The sequence below is a fragment of the Ambystoma mexicanum genome, chromosome 4p, assembly GCF_040938575.1.
Source record: "Ambystoma mexicanum isolate Mex_15411 chromosome 4p, UKY_AmexF1_1, whole genome shotgun sequence".
In the NCBI taxonomy this organism is placed as follows: domain Eukaryota; kingdom Metazoa; phylum Chordata; class Amphibia; order Caudata; family Ambystomatidae; genus Ambystoma; species Ambystoma mexicanum.
The window spans coordinates 186,343,987-186,356,163 of NC_090927.1; positions in this window are offsets into that span (position 1 = coordinate 186,343,987).

The window sequence follows — 12,177 nt, forward strand, 5'->3', positions numbered from 1 at the left end:
ACCAATAAGGGAAGCTTGTGTGTTGCGTCCCTTCTTTTGATTACATATTCTTCTAGTCAAGGCACTGAAAACTAGAAACATACCAATGACCACTAAACTAAGCCCATTTTTACAGCTCTCACTCAGAGTGGTAATTCCATCCAAGAAAGGTACATTGTGTACTCACAACTCCTAGAAACATCTAAAAACCCAGGTTAGAAGAATCACACTAAAACATGTTTTGTTTTACATTGCTTTGCATGTATCATACTCTATGCATGTATGGCTAATTCCAATTCACTGGTCTTTTAATGAGGCAATAAGCCCAGAGATGGCAGGCCAATACCACCCAAGGTAATGACCCCGGAGCTCATAGTTACAGGCTCGAGCGTAGCGAGGGCCTTAACGAAGACCCTGTGGTCATTACCGCAAGCGGTATTAGGCCGCCATTGAGGGGCTTATTGCCATTAGTATTCCGGGGTCTGCAGGCTGGGGATACTAGTTTTCCGGAGTTTGCAGCCCCGGAATACTAATGGCTGACGAAACCTTTTTGAGCAGCATTTCTTTTGCCGTTTGAAAAGGTTTCGTCGCAGTACTCGTTAGTTCTAGGAACACTAGAACACGCATATTGCTTCATTAGTATGCAGCAACAGGGTGCCATTTTGGGCCAACTTGGTCCGTACTAATGAATGGGAGAAAAATCAAAATCGAAAAGGCCACTTTGGAAAAGGGAGAAGGGACTAATTGTGGTCCCTTCTCCCTTTCCAAGGTTGCCTTGAAGAAAAAGAAAAAGAGTGTACCTGGCACACGAACAACATTTGTGCGTCCACGGGATTACGCTGTGGTATGGCTCGGAAACAAGCCAGTCCACATTTAGTGTTTTCTGTGGATGTACAGTGCCGGGTAGTAATGTCATATAGGTCTGGTCCTTCTTAAATACAGCCTGACAAGAGGACATGCATTGAATGCATCGTTGATATATCTGATAAATATTCATGTAATTTTTGTCTATATGTTCTGCATATAAAGAATAGCAGAGCCCTCAACTCTAGACAGTTGACCTTGGGGTTGATAGACTGATTTATGCTAGCCACTGTTCCATCTTTTCCACTGTAATATGTGGTCCAGCTTTCACATAGTCACAGGCATTGCAATCCACGGCACGCCTGAACATTCTTCATGCTGTTACTAGTATAAAGCCACATTTGTCTTCTCTGATAATAATCTTAACAGTTTTTTGAAATTATAAATATAAAGTGCATGCAATGTAATGCTCTTTTTATTTCATGTCTGTTTTGTCTATGGTCTGCTGAAGCACAATTAACCACACAATGACTCAAAGCTATAACAATGGCGCAAAGACCCTATACAATTATCACAAAATATAACATACCATTAACTCCATAGCTTGTCCCTCATTTAACCATACAGGTAGCATCTAGAAGTCATGAAACATGGATTGCATGACAGAGGCACCACCAAAATGTTGATTGACCCTCCAATTTGGTGTTTAGTGCTGCTGTGCTAGAAGGACCCCCAACATGACTTTAGGCTGTTCCACATTGTCTAGTACCCCAACCAAATGCGGTTGAACAGTGGTTTGTGCCATGTGAGCATGATAGGTGTGGGCTGTCCAGGCCTCCGGAGATCACACAGTCCGCAGCAAGCCCTTCCAGGTTGGACACCTCACCACTCTTGGCTCTGACCTTAAACTGGCAGCTATGCAGAGAGAGTGGCAAGGCACAGGATTTGTCCACAAACGTGAAAACTGCGAATGTTACACTGATCATTTCCAGCCAAAGTTTGAGTACTATATTTTTAGGATGGCTCCCATTTCACTCCCTGCTCAAATTCAACTTCCTCTGCCTAGTTTTCAAAGCCCTATATTGTCTTGCCCCTCCCTACCTATCCTCCCTTCTTAATTTCTATACTCCTTCTCGTTCTCTGTGCTCTGCTGACCACTTCCTTCTCTCTTCTCCTCCTTCACCCTGTGACCCTTCCCGCTTCCGCTCCTTCCAACTTCTCGTTCCTTTCCATTGGAACCACCTTCCTCTCCCCATCCGCTCTATTACCTCCTACCCTTCATTTCGCACTTCCCTAAAATCCTATCTCTTCCACTCACCCCATAAGCTTCTTTTTCTTCCTTTTCTCCATTGAAGCCACCCCCACCTTCACCTCCTAACCCCCCCTCTCTCGCCCTGGTCCCTCTCCATTTGCAATTAACCTCATAAATAATGTAAATTGTTCCCTGTACTGTTTTCTGGTTTAGATTTAATGTCATGTATTGCTTGTTGTATTTTCTTGTTCCTCATGTAAAGCTCCTTGGATTAAAGCGCTATATAAATTAAAATAAATACAAATACAAATATGGCCTTTTGACATTCAACGGATATCGTATAGAATGTATAGAGCATCCTGTTGCTTTTACAAAACCATGCAAAGGGTCACTGACCTTCCATACCCTTTAAGGTTCTATGTGATATTTCCACATTTTGAAGGCCGATTTTGTGCAGCCTTCAAATGAGGGAATATCACATCTCTGGGGGAGTTTCACCACCCCCAACTGTCCTGGGAAGCCGATCACATGCACCCCTTCCCTCTCACGCACTTGCATGATTTTATAAAAATCAGGAGGGGGGGGTTCACCCCCTCACACCGCTCACCTTCCCTGCCTCCCTACCTCGCCTATAGCAGGACCTGCAACTCTTCACCACAGTCATGCTTGCAATCACACGCTCACATTTTCCCATTCCCTGACCCCCTCCGCCTCCTTTCTCCACCACAAACATTCCCCCCTCCTCCCCCACATAGACAGACAGACAGACATACACACACACCCACAAAAAACACCTGTGACTCCTGTGAGTCCGGGGGAGTGACAGTTCGATTCCGAGCTGTCTTTCTAAATGGATTGCTTTGTGATTTCGTTCAACTAAAAAAGATCTTTTTGCTTAGAACGGCTAATTATTTCCTGTTAGTCTCTGTCCATGTCTGTCCTGAGGAATGTACCGCACACGGGCCCCAATCACTACCGACAGACTTCAGGTCGAGAATTGGTAACCTTGTTATATTTGGAAACTGACGTGTACCTCTTCTCGGGTCATGTCTGAATTTCAAGCATAAATGTGATAACTGATATGCCCAATACCTTGTAGTGGAAGAAAGTGGCATTTTGAAGCAAGCCACCAAATTGGTCAGGAAGATCTTGGCCTTCTATTGTCAGAGTACCATCTTACCAGGGGAATGCAGTGTGGGTGCTTACACTACCCTGACATGACACCCCAACCATCTGTACCTGGATCAGCCCCACTACCAGGAGATGATGTAGGAGAACAGTGACCGATATGGGGCTGACCTATAAGCATACTTTACTGTACCGTTTGTTACCATGCACACTAACTGTAGGCAATACAAGATTTCTAAGCATTTCTACAAAAAGGTTAGGGTGCAGGGGAGGTATAACCGCCCTGACACGAGACTGTAATCACAGACATGAGAATAAGGACCCATAAGGGTCCTCCCGTCCCCTGCACACCGTTATACCAGAAAAACTGCTTTTGTGTATTTCTTCGAAAAAAGATTGAAAGTATGTAACAATTTTCAAATCTGATATGGTAATCAATAAATTCAACAAATTCAATGCAAATCTCATCAGTATCTCCTTTGTTCTTTATTGCTCTTGCTCAACGTGTTTCGGGGATGATCTCCCCTTCTTCAGGAGCTAAATTAAATATAAAACAATAATCTGGTTTACTTAAATGTTCTATCTTTAGCTAATGATTTTCAACACCATCACCATACTCCATAAGTGACAATCCTATTGTGTGCCAAGGGCTCTCATTCTTTTATTATACAGGGTCAGAGTCACCAGCCAGTGTGTTCTTAAACCGTCTCCAAATTGAAAAAGATTCCATGGTGTCCTCTACTATTGTTTGGATGTGATGTTAACCACCACCATATACGAGTATTAATGGTAACCAGCATCCAAAACCTTCCAGGCTATGTCAAAATAGCTGCCTTCACCTCAAGGTAGTGCCCAAAGCTGTGTCTCATGCAATTATATGGTATAGATTTAAACCGAGTACAGTACACAACTGTGCTCCTCCCAGTAAGCGGTGTGGGAGTTTGGAGATGGAGCACGAGGAATAATGAGAGAAGGAGAAAGGCCAGAGGCTAAGTGGAGTGAGGTGGCAGGGAAGGCAAGGAGGAGACAGAAAAAGGAAATGAAGAGAGATGGGGCGAGGTGAGGTATGGAGAGAGAGGGGAGAGGGGAGAAGCGAGAGGGTGTGATCCAAGGCAAGAAGCAGAGGGAGAAACACCAAGAATGAGGATGCAGGAGAATTAGACAAAAGCAACATCTGAAGGAAGGATAAATAGGTGAGGGAAAAGAAGGAGTGGAAGTAGGAAAAGACAGTGTGAAAGAGGGCCGAGGAAAACCAATCTGAGAAGGACATGCTGGTGAGTAGATTGGGAAGGAGCAGAGAGAGGGAAAGAGACAAGTGTGGATTAAGAGAAAGGAGAACACCTGGGAGGAGGAAGTAGAGAAGGGAAAGGAGTGCCAGGGGAGCGAGATTGGGGAAGAAAGAATGGGGAGGGAGGAGGTGCACCTGGCGGAAGGGAAGAGGTGCACTTGACACCGTGAGTAAAGTGTTCACAGGGACAATAGGACTTAGGTTGGTCCTGAGGTTGTGGAACTAGTTACAGCCATGCTGGCAGACTAGAATGCACCCACGGGCACAATGACAGAAACGTCAAACCACCACCAGTTCTCTTCAGGGGAGCTGAAAGCCCTGTCACAGAGGGGAATGCAGTGGTACCCTACGAACCGCACATGACAAGAGATTCCCTGACTACCATGCGACGAACTAGGGGCGCCGGCGGGTGGTCCAGGTGGACCTACTCATCATCTTGAATAACATGTCACCTGCCAAGAAAGACCACCAGCAACCAAGACAGAAGTGTCCTTGGGCACTAGACTACCAGGGACTGTGAGTGAGTGAGTGAGTGAGTGAGTGAGTGAGTGAGTGAGTGAGTGAGTGAGTGAGTGAGTGAGTGAGTCAGTCAGTCAGTGAGTGAGTGAGTCAGTCAGTCAGTGAGTCAGTGACTGACTGACTGACTGACTCATATACACAGGGAAACAGTAACCTGACCCAGGGGTAGGAATGGATTTAGGACTTTAGAAATGTAAAGTTCAGGATGTATATTAATCCCTGTCCTCAACACCAGTTTATTTGCACAACCCCTCTGGTTGTTTATCTCCCATTAATTTGTATTTATTGTTTTTATATAGCGCTTTAATCCAAAGCGCTTAATGCTCACCTTACCTGTTCTAACACTCATAATAAAGAGAAAATCAAACCACAATCTCTTTAGAGTCATCTGCTCATGCTTCAGCCCCAGATTAACTTCAGACCAGCTTCAATTAGGAAAAATTGAAAGGAAGGATGTGGTACAAATTCATGTGTTACCATGGCTAGTCCATTAAAGAGATCCCAGATGTCTGATGTGGGCAAATCTTTACCCTTTGGGAGAGGAGGTGTAATCTGCCTGGGTTAGTTACAGGGAATTGGCTGCATGGTCAGTGAGCACGTAGCAATGTGTTGAGAGGCATCTGAGTCTGCCAGGAGTGGGCCAGCAAAGAAATGGAGTGGGGGGCAGTGTCAAGGCAGGTTAGTGTCTGCCAGGTACAACCTAATGAGAATTGAGTGTGGACGGCTGGGGGCGGAGCCATGGACCTGGTCACATACACCAGGAACAATGTGGGTTTAAGGTAGGGTGTGGAGGGTTGGCAGTGGATTTAGGCGTGCATGGGGCGGGTCTGATGGGTGTGGCCTGGGAGAGGAGGGGAGCAGTTATGGGTGTGGCCTGGGAGAGGAGGGGAGCGGTGATGGCGGTGAGGCTCCAAGCAGAGCTCCCATAATGAGAGGGAGCCCTATGCTGTGTGCTCACCGGTTGACTGATGCAGCATCCCTGCATTGGAAAATAAAGGGGTAGACCTGCGCTCAAGTCCCTGATCCTTCGGCTAGAGTATAAGGATATCCAAAAGTGGATCAGTAGAATGGGATGACACTGAGTTAAATTTTAATACATGTCAAATTTTATTCGGTAACCTTATCACCAGAAAAATTCATCTTAATATCATAAAAATCAATAAAAAACTTCATACATATCGTCATTCACGACCACATACCGGACTCATTTAACAATCAAATAATGGAAACAACCAAATATTTGGTACATCAAAAAACATTCGGAAAGTTATTCTGCACAAATCTCTTTCAATTATTACAATAAACAGTGATCCAGTCCCTAGTATCAGGTGTCGTTCTATATCTACTGCCAAATTTGGCCAGATATCTTCTCACAACAAAACGTCGACACGTGTTTTGGTCAGAGACCTTCTTCAGGACGCAGGGCTTGGAAAGGATCCTCTGCCCTATTTTCAACGTATATGGGTCCGTATTACATCCCCTGATTCCAATTTAGGATCATGAAATGCATGTGTTTCTATAATTCATCTTTGATAAATGGCTATGTTCATTTAGTAGTTGCTTTTGCTGATCTCGTATATCACAATATATGTATGTCACCACCTGGCTAATTTATTGTATCTGTGAATAACATTGTCTAATGAATTTACATGTCGTCTTAGTATGATACCATAATTTTTATAATAATGTGTTTACTTTATCTGGAGTACAAATTTACTGAGTATTAGTTTGAGATTAATGTTAATCTCTGGACAAATGGATCTTGGCAGATCATAGGCACAGATTCTTTGTTTTTGACTTATTTGTTTTGCTATTTCATGACAACAATATTGTTTGCGTTTTCTATCCATGCTGGACAATCTCTTTATGCTCATTACTATGACTTTAGGCCCCTCCTTACAGTCATCTGTTATTTCTGAAGTTACAAATCTAATTTAGATTCACATCGTTATTTTTGGTGCATTACGGTTTGCCACCCGGTCCCTGTTTTCATATCATAGACAAAGGGCAAATGGGTTATATTCCCCTGCCATCGTAGCACTCTGCTATGTGGAATTAGCCGCTACAGTATTTGTCATATGTATCACTTACCAGTTTTCCGTCGAGATCTGAATCGCACCCCACGTCAGACGCGGGGAACGCCTGACATCATTATGTTACCGACGTCACTTCTGTGACGTATTGGCTCTTTAATGCTATACGGAGTGGCGGTCCGTGCTCTTGGATGCAATTTGCGGGTATTTGGCCCATTAATTGTGAAGCATCGCCGATTTTCGGGAAAGCTGGATAATTGATTGATTTTTGTTACCTCGGAATACGAATCTAGAAAGGAATGGTCATACACAGTAATTTCGCTGCATGATCCATGGCATTTGGACTGATGAAAATCAACATTGGATTTTCATTCTTTTTATTTTCAGATGTATTTGCAATTTCGAGCCACTGATTCTTGGTTGATTTAATAGAAGGAAACGCATTATTCATTGGCAGTATTTGTTTGAATTCCAATTCTTTGAATGAGGCAACACTAATAAACTGTCAGATCTGCTGACTGCATGGTATTTCATTTGACTCCATTATCAGTATTTGGACATACATGACGTGATACTTTATTGTCATTCATTTATCTACAGCAGGTAGTCACACTGGAATAGGCCGTCTTGGTGAGAGTGCATTTATTTTTCTTTCTCACATGACCGGGGAAGTCACGTATTTGTAATTTGTTACCAGCATGGCTCACTTTCTTACTTTAATACATACAATTAATTTCATGTTTTCACTTTTATCATGAGAGACCCGTTGAGGGGCAATGAAGCATGGCACTTCTGGTGGCAAACCCTTTTGGGCTCGTTTTATTAGGTGTAGGGCCTAATTCTCCTTGTTCCACTCTACACTGAATGCCTAATTCTTTAATGTAACTATGCACTTTGTTAAGAACATCCAAAGCCACAGATTGGTCCTTTCAGGGATGGCTACATTGAGAATCTTCATTTAATTTTTTACTTTGGCTTCATTTTATTTCTTTTCCAAATCTTTTTGTATGTGATCATCACTTGCTTGACCCCTCCCGTCTGCAACTGGAATGTGGTATGTGTTTCTTTAATGATTACTGGTGCTCACCTGTTGCATTAATCGGGTCAATATATGCCATTTAATACCTTATTACATGCAATTATCTCCAGCGTTATATTTTAATTGACAATTTTGATGTGAATATCTGTATCTTATTTTATTTTGTATCTCAAACTTGGGCACTTTATGATTTGTTACTATGTATAATGTGGGACTTATACAGCCTTGAAAACGATCCTTACGTCGAAGCACGTGTCGGCTGTCCAATCCTTGAATAAATTCAGTTACTTCAAGAACATATGCATTTGTGGAAATTTCCAAATTGAGACAACATAATATGTAGTCACTGAAAAACGAATTGTGTTACCGTGAGCGTGTGGACCCTACCCACCATACACAATCCTGCTTGTTTGATTTTTCCAGATCTTGTGCATGAGCTGGAGGGTTGAGAGACAACGCTGCCAGTTCCATAGAATCTAACCATACTGTGTTTACAGAATAGAAGAGTGGTCAAGAGCGCACAGCATACTTCTATCGAATCCACAACTTTCCAATCCTTCAAATTTTATATTTAGTGCAACCTTTTATGTTTTCCTTCCCCCTCCCCATTTTCGTAAAGGCTAAGCTGTAGAATACATGGAAAGGCTCTACTGAGTCATCGTGGTTATTCACGCTTCTCAGACCATGCCAGGTGCCCATAAATCAATATTTTTTGTGACATTTGCGACCCCCATCTGTCACCTCTCTTAAAGCAAATGTTGTTCATAGTGTATTCACAGTGGCGTTCCTAGGGGGAAACTTGGGGGCCCGTGCCCCGCCCCTCTGAAATCCTGTGCCTGAGGCGAGCAGTAACCGTGTTCACTGTTCACGGTGTTATTTGCAACACTCACTAAGGCAAATGTCTGCAGATCACACTGCAAATACTCTCCTTTTGTCTCAAAGCTAGCAGCGATCTTAGTATGCATTCTGGCATCGGTGTGAGCATGAGCCACTTCTCAGGTGTCCCTGCCCAGCTTCTGCACAGCGACCTCCATAGTGTGCAGAGCAGCTTGCAGCCCCTCCCATCAGAATGTAGCACACAAAACTGCCAAATGATGGGCCATTAGTCACTGAATGGTTTCGTGCCTGCATTCTGATGGGAGGGGAGGTGCAGTGGGGTGTGGGTAGTACTCTCTGCAGGAGTGCTTGTCACATCACCTTTCATAGCCCCCCCTCCCCTACCCCCACCACACACACACTTTTGTCTTTGGCGGAAATGTGATTCCTGCAGACACCACTATGTATTCACAAGTAACAGTCCCTTCTCTTGTAGAACTCAGGTGCACTAGTACCACGGTTAGGAGAGGAGCAATCAAATGACATCTTTAGCGGGTGCGATACCAGAACAATTCGGAACCCACTTCATTCAGATAAACTCAATTCGTTAAAGCACATAATGTTACGCAAAGCAAAGTGATATAATGTGCTGCCTACACCATAATTGCCAACTCTACAGATTTAGGCAGTAGGCTACTGATTTTGAAGCAGCCCTACTGCCTACAGATTTCAGTGACAGATCATATTGATTTTTACAGTGGCAAGCAATTTATGTGACTCTAAGGCAGGCTGCAGGATAAAGCATTACACACTTTAATGAGTCTGTCTGTACAGTGGACTGGTAGGTGATTACTTTGATTGGGCTCAGACCTGACAGCTACGTGACTCTGTCCTGCGCTCTGGCCGGGACAACCCTTAGGTGAACCACCAGCGAAGGCAAGTGGCAGGGCGTACCACCATCACACAGCATCTGCCTATCAGACTGAGGGGGGTATCAGTCACCAGGTCATTCAGTGTTCAACTTGCAATACATATGTGCTGCCCGGGCTGCTGCTACAGAGCAGTGGCAAACGTTGCCCACCAGCTCTGTGTGATTACCTTCTGTGAAGTCAGGTAGTTGAATTTGGTGTTACCATTCAGAATGATACATTTTTAACATTTGAACATCTTTCCACATTGTGCTGTTTGATGAGTTGTGTATTTTATAATGCTTCAATGGTGCCAACAATGTATGTTTTGTATTTTCCTGTGATGTTGTTATGGGAATGAATTTTTTGAAACTTCAAAAATCCTACATCTTTTTGGCCACAGAATGTTGGCAAGTATGCCTGTCCATTGCTGTAGCTTGTAGCCATTTCTAAAGTCTGCCCCCGAAGAGGAGCAAAACCAATCCAGACCTGGGCAAAGAAACGAAACGAGGCGCTCTACCTCAAACTTAAAATAAACACGGTGATTCCCAAATATGCATTCAGCCCTCATATCGAAGTTTATATACGCATACGGTGACCAGTCATTACGCATCACGACCACAAGATGTCGCACAACTCCATCTATACAGCCTCTGCAGTCATTTCCTGTTATTCTTGAAGGATTTATAATAATAATGTGAGTGGAGGGAGAAAAAGTTTCTTCAAGCCATGTAGGGTAAGGACTTTCATTCTTCTGCACGACTACCTTCCTTCCCATCCTAAAATAGGCATCCAGAATTGGACAGAACTCTGAAACAGGGTAGAGTGACACAAGCTAGGAGAAAGGGCCATCTTGGTTTCACAACTTGCGATATTTTTGCACATGGCAGCCAAATCGACAATCCCATGGACGTAACTACATCCGCACTATTTTAGCCCCAATGTATCTCCAATCCACAGACACTACCTTCCAAGGCGCTGTTTAACATTTCGCCGCTAGTTGGCCCCTTGCCATTCAATGGTGATTGACACCGTCACACACGTGTGCCCTGGTGCTGGAGGGCGTGCCATCTATACCCTTCACGCGCAGAGGAATTCATGCACCGCTAATTCTCTGCAACACCGGGGAATGCAATGTTAAATGGATGCTGCTGTGCCCGAAACGGAGCGGGAGGCGGGCTTTGAGCCTTTGCGAAATCTTGATGAACTGGGTGCACCCTCAATCTACTGCAGCGATGGTATTGTGTTGCACGCGTGTGCTGCTACTGACCACACCGTGTTTTGGTATTTATTGTTTTTTATGTATTCTTTGATTATTTTTTCTGGTTCTGAGTATCGGTCCTACATGTACAAAGTCATGTCAAACAGCAGATTTCACGAGGTGTGATTTCATCTAAATCGGATGGTTCTTTTCATGTGCCCAACTCCTGGAAGCTAACGTATAGTGATAAGCAGAGGACTCCAGGCAATACATTCCCTATTTCTTGCTATTTATTTATTGATAACCATATAGCAAGCAACAGTACAACATCCAATCAAGTTCACTTGGCGGACACATAAAAGTCCATGTCAATATCTGTTTCTTGGTCCCCTTGAAAGCCCCCCTTTTATGGCAGAATTCCATTTGGGGTGTGAGGGTTTGCTACCCCTTTTTAATATTTTAATATTTATGACAACTTTTTGTGGGCAGAGACACTTCTACTGAATCCCCCCCCCCCCGCCACCAGGGACGTCGTTTCACAAAATGCCAGAGGTAGTGGAAGTGGCATCACACTACCCTTGACCTCTGATGAAATCACAGTAAGTGATGTAATTTGACCCCACCCCGAAGTGACATCACGGGAAGCGATGGAACACGACCTTTCAGCCCTTGACAAAACAGGAGGTGGCATCACATGGCATTGTTATTAAGTACACTACGAAAAATATGGTTACAATATCACTGTAATGTGAAACACATTTCATACAAGAATGGATCACCATATGTGTCATTAATATCAGTATGCATTGGCCCATATGAAACAAATTCCGGTGAATGCAAGCAGATGGCCAAGGCCAAATGAGAATGATGTGTTATTATATAGCACTTACACTTAAGTGCTTCATATAGAATAAATATGCATACAATATCACCCAACCTGTGTTGGTACTCATTTATCAACCGCAGAAGGATGAAAGGCTGAGTTGGCTTTGCCAGGATTTGAACCTGCAACCTGCAGATCGCACACACATCGCATCAGCAAGTGCTCAACCCCCTTAGCTATCTTACTGGCTATAGCTATCTTACCGGCTATAGTAAAATGAGCAATTAGATGTCCGAATGTTCTTAAAGTCAGAAAGCAAATGACATTCTGTGGTGGATACCATTAAACTGGTAACTGAGATGCAACAGCAGGCCAGTTCATCTGCAG